Source organism: Sminthopsis crassicaudata, chromosome 6 (assembly GCF_048593235.1).
Source record: "Sminthopsis crassicaudata isolate SCR6 chromosome 6, ASM4859323v1, whole genome shotgun sequence".
NCBI lineage: Eukaryota > Metazoa > Chordata > Mammalia > Dasyuromorphia > Dasyuridae > Sminthopsis > Sminthopsis crassicaudata.
This window is the reverse complement of record NC_133622.1, coordinates 168,156,259-168,162,415: the sequence shown is the minus strand read 5'-3', so window position 1 is coordinate 168,162,415 and position 6,157 is coordinate 168,156,259.

Below are 6,157 nucleotides of genomic sequence, written 5' to 3'. Positions count from 1 at the left end.
CTTTATTTTATGTAGTTTAAATTTAAGTATTTCTGCTCCTTCTTGTCTATCTCACCCTGTGTCCATCTCTTCCATTATGACCACCAGATACATGCTAGGTATGAGGTATTCTTGCTCCCCATGAAAGACATTACAAACCTTTTAGATACATCTATAATGTAATTTTGGACCACAGTAGGTCCAGGAAGTATCACAACTGTTATGATATATTTAATTTTTGCCCAAGCTGGAAATGAAGATACAATGTAAACTAAAAAATGACAAATCCCCATATTATTATCCTAGGCAACAACTGGTAGAACAGTAATGAATAGAGCACTGGGCCTGGAATCAGGAAGAATTCAGTTCAAATTTGGCCTCAGACACTTACTAACTTATGACTTAATGACTTAAACCTTTTGCCTCAGTTTCTTCAACTGTAAAAAATGGGAACAATCATAATAGCTATTTCACAGGGTAGTTATAAGAACAATACTATAAAGCGCTTTAGCACAGTGCCTGGCATACAGTAGGTGCTATATAAATGCTTATTCCCTTACTTATAAATATAGAAATAGAAATATCCTTGATAATATTACAAGCTATACTAGAACACAAAGTTATTTATAGCTCATTGTCACCCAGACATAAGTATAGTTGCACTAAATATTAATAACTTCTTATTTATGTGGAATGAAAAACTCTGGAAAAATAGTGGAAGAAATCAAAATTATGTGGGAAGATCATGAGATATATATTATCCTCATTGGCCTATATGTCACCAGAGCTTTCCTTTAAAAGGCTTTCAGTGAATCAATTAAAAAATCAACTTATGTTTATTTAATTACAAATAGTGCAAAATCCAGGAAAAAATCATCACAAAGCAAAGTAGGAGAAGAGCTATCTATTTCAGGACAAATTTTCCTTCAATTACATTGAAAATGATTAATTCCCATTAGGGGTTAGGAAGAGGAAAGGGATAGGGATAGTGAATGAACTGAAAAGCAGATAAAGTGCTTCCATGTCTTCCTCTTCTTTTTAGAATACCTGTTGCCAAAAAAGGAACATAGTGTCTGTTATTCATATGTTTTGATCATTTATCTAATGGAGAATTTATCTTGATCATATAAATTTAAATGAGTTCATTATATCTTGGATATGAGACTTTTATTAAAGAAACTTTTCTGCAAAGTTTTTTGACAGATAGTTACCATTGTGGAAAATTTCTCCAAAGAAGTGAGTAAAGATACCTATTTAAGGTTTCTGTTTTAGTGGTGAGACACCGAACTTGATGTCATCTAAGTGATTGATATGATATCTTTGAGTAATTCTTTTTGACTTAGACTTTTATCTAGAAGAGATGGTAATGGTTTAGATCAGGTATATCTATAGTAGATTATTATCATTTATTATTAATTATTGTTTCAATCATCATTATAATTTTACTCATCTCATATTTCTACTAGTTTTAAATAGAAATAGCCCTGGATGAAGTGACTACACTGCTATTATTCTTTTGTATTCAATGTTCCATAACTATTGCAAAGGTGAATAAAATGACTTTTTATAATTAAATAAAAATATTTGAATATAAGCTTGTCTTCTGGATGCTCCCTTAAAACATCTTCAGAATTCCTTTAGACAGACAGTTTAATGGGGATATACATTCCTCAAGTTCTTACAAATTATTTTGATTTCTACCAATAACTTTCTATTAGTAGGGCAGGGATTCACAGTGTGTATTTTAGAAATTTTTTAAATACAGCATGGTGATATTTATACTTAATTTTTTTAAAGTTTGTGTGATATTTAGGCAATTGAGAGCAACAAATATCATCATGATAATACTGAACATGGTTCCAGTACAATTGAATTTATGAACTTTCTTTTTAATGGAATAGACCATTAGACCACAATTTTGTTAGATTAAATAAAGCACGTAGCAATTATCCCCAGATGGCTTCCCCAGGCTATTCCTTGGCCAAAAGACAACAATATTTAAAATTCAACCACTACCTGGTTTGATGATTCTTTTATTATGAAAAGTCTTTCAAAGAGGACCCTGTCTGCTAGTTCTTGTTGCCTATCTAGTACTTACATTAAATATTTTAATTGAATTTTATATTCTAGTTCCTTAATTTAAAGGAATCAGCTATTGAAAGTAATAGAATTTCTGTGAAGTTATGCTAGAAGGGGAATTTGGCTCACACCTGGAAGAGATAACATCACCTGCAAGAAAGCAGCCTGAGAGAAAGTTACCTGAAGATGGCATTCCCAGGTCCTCCCACAACTTAATGAATCAAGCTGGAAGGAATTGACTTCTCTTGCCTATACACACTACAAAAGGATTTCTCTTCCTCCAGTTTCTTCTTCCATTGCATTCTCTGCATGTTTTTTTAACCTAACAATTTCCTTTATCCAGATTTTTATACCAATTATTAAAAAGTCAGAGTTTAACAGTGTATAATCCCAACTTAAAGAACCAGTTTTATGGATCTCTCCTCATTTGTAGAGGACAGAATTGTCCAAAGTGGGAAAGAAGAGAGATTTTTTTTTCTTTTTGGTCCTTATAGTCTCTGCAGGCTCCCAGTGTCAGGAGAGAAAATGTTTAGGAATTCAATCTCTCTTCAGGGCCATGAAGGGAGAACTTCTATGGGAAATAGAACTTTTCTTATGTCTCTTTTTTTTCAGCTTACAACAGTAGAGAAAAGACAGTCACAAAAAGTCAGATACAATTGAAAAACTATTAAATAATAACACTTTAGGGGATTACCTTATAGGTAAGATTTGGGACTTTCTTGGTTGAGCTGAAGAGTTCCTTCAATCTTTATATTATCTAGACTATATTCTCATGTGTACATTTCTTCTACTTTTTGTTTTGCTATCAACTTAGATAAGTTAGTTTTTTTGCAATTTGTTAAATATATTCATTATGGAATTGGTATTTGGTGGGAAGGGTGTCAAGCCTTGGATATAGATATAGATATAGATATAGATATAGATATAGATATAGATATAGATATAGATATAGATATAGATATAGATATAGATATAGATATAGATATTTGCAAGGCAATTAAGGTTAAATGACTTGCCTAGGATTACACAGCTAGAAAGTGTTAAGTGTGAGATCACATTTGAATTCAGGTCCTTCTGATTTCAGGGCCAGTGCTTTATCCACTGTGCCATCTACCTACCTTTGGATATGAATCTTGAGGCCTTATTTTCCCCATTAAGAAATAGTTATCAGGAGTTTAGTTCAAGACTTATATGAACTGATAAGTGAGCAGAATCAGAATAATGATTTCCACAATAATTACAACATTGTGAAGAAAAATAACTTTGAAATATATATGAACAATGATCAATCATGAATCATAACTCCAGAATATTGAGGATGAATCTTACTGGTCCTTCTGATTTCAGGGCCAGTGCTTTATCCACTGTGCCATCTACCTACCTTTGGATATGAATCTTAAGGCCTTATTTTCCCCATTAAGAAATAGTTATCAGGAGTTAGTTCAAGCCTGAAAATTAAATCTCTAGACTAATACTTAAGGGAGTAAAAAAAACATAATTTTAACCCAAAACCCCCTCCCTCCGAAAAGAATTGAGTGGTAGCCTCTGGCTTCAACCTTCTCCTGCTCTTTTTGGCAGAACTTCAAGTCACCATTGGAGAAGAGTAGGGAAAAGAAATGCTAGAGACATCTCACAATATGATTATAATAATATGAATAGTAAGCATATATGAAGAGAAATAAATAGAAACCTAGGATATTACATATCCATACATCCATACACGCACATACTGATGAATATAGCAAAATTTTTGGAACAGGACATTTTGAAGTAATAAGGAGCTGAAAACACAATAGGTGCCAACTAGTTTGGGAATTGTTGAAAAGCCATGATACCTGGATATAATTGAATATTACTACATTGTAAGAAATGATATGAGGAATTTGAAAATGCATGAAAAGACTTGTAGAATCCAACACAGAACAAAGCAATTAGGATAAGAACAAAATGAGCTATGAGACTTTTAGTTAAGATGTCAATGTAAGAAATTATCTTTCATAATATTGTGGTAAATATATGAAAATGGACCCAGGTAGAGATATAGTAAAGAAAACTGAAAAAAGACAAAAATAAGCCCCTCTATCCAATCTATAAATATACAAAAATGGTCAGTGGCTGGGAGAAGGTGGGCACCAAGGAAGTCAACACAAGCTCAAAAAATTCAAAATAAAGGGGGTGTCCATCACTTGGGAAATGGATGCACAAAATTATTGAATTGAATATTATAGAAAATAAAGGAACAGATTCAGAGAAACATGAAACTTGGGAAGACTTATATGAACTGATAAGTGAGCAGAATCAGAATAATGGTTTCCACAATAATCACAACATTGTGAAGAAAAATAATTTTGAAATATATATGAACAATGATCAATCATGAATCATAACTCCAGAATATTGAGGATGAACCTTACTTCCCACTCTTTGGGATTGACTAGAAGTGCAGAGACACATTTGCAGAAAAAGCCAATGAATGACTTTATTTGAAAAGACCATATTTATAGCAAAAGAAAGGTTTCATTTTGGGGATGGAGGTGAGGTAGAGTTATGGGTAGATGAGAGTAGAGGGGTAGTGTAATACCTCCCAAAATAAAAAGAAAAGAGTGTCAATAAAATATTTTTAAATACACAGATGAAACCAACAGGAAATTCAGATGGGGACACAATCTCACTATACACATTTAAAATAAATTAGCTATACCCAAGAGATTTTCAATAGCAAAATATAGTCCTCCTTTTATCTATGTATAAGGACATGCTCACATTCATGTTAAGTTCAAGATAATAAAAAATAAAAATGCAAATACAACTAAAGTTTAGTGAAATTATTTCTCTTGGTCCCCATTTAAGAATGGATAGAAAAATACATTTCACTGCTTATAGTAAAAGGAATGAGGAGTTTGGGTACAGAGTGCTGACGATATCATAAAATCTGGCTTTACTGTTGGCTGGTTATGCTTGAGTGTTTTTTCTTTATTACCAGGGAGGAATCTAGGAATCATCATGAAGAATGGCAAAATAAGCTATCAGGAAATGACTGTGCTATGAAAACCAAAAGACATCAAAACTTCTTAAAAATAAATGAGGAAGGAAGACAAGCTATGAATGCTATTCATCATGAAAATGATTTCAGATGTGGAAGTAAGACAATTTGAGAAGCTGATGAGGATTGAGACATTGACCACTTCATGAACAAATCGTGTTTAAATAAAAATAACATCCTTCTTGGGATGATTGCTGGGTTCTTTCCATAGTGACACCAATGTTTACTGGATCTTGCTTCAAAACACATCAGCTAAGAATCTTGGCTTCCTTCAAAAGTCAGCTCAAGACCAGACCCTTCTTAATACTCTATCTGGCCATTTATTCACATCCTACTCTTCCCACAGATTACCATGTGGGTACTTTGTATTTACTTGTCTGTTTACAGGTTGTTCTTCTTCACTCACATTCACCCCCAATAGAATATAAACTCCTTAAGAAAGCTCCATTTTTATTAATTACCCTAGTGTCTAGAATAGTGTCTGGTATATAGCAGGTGCTTCTGAAGGAAGAGGTCTTTCCTCTTCTCTCCCCATCTGCTATAGTCTTCTCTAAGATTGCTTTCCATCTACTCCATGTTTGCCAAATTTTTTACAGATTAATTAAATAGAATAAACTAAATTGATTTTAATTATAACAAACATATTACTATATAATTATAAATACATAAATTGATTAATTAAAAATAAATTAATACAATAATTTTGATAAATTAAATAATAATTTAGAGGTGACTTCCCCATTACTAGAATATCATCCCAGGGCTCCTAGTATGTGCTGATTGATTGAATGAAAGACAGAGACAATCGCATAAACAAAATAAGGCTTAGGTACTAGGTCCATAAAACTGGATTTTTTTAAAAGAAAAAGAGCATGGATTGGCATAAAAGTATAATAAAAAGTCAAGGAAAGAGATGTAGGATCAGTGTTACTAAAATTATTCTCTACTCTTCACTTATTCATCAGAAGTTTAAGAGTTGTAAAAGCTGTGACTAATTAGATATACAAACAATTAACAGGAAAGTGTGGCAGGCCAAAAGTCTAACATTATTTGGTC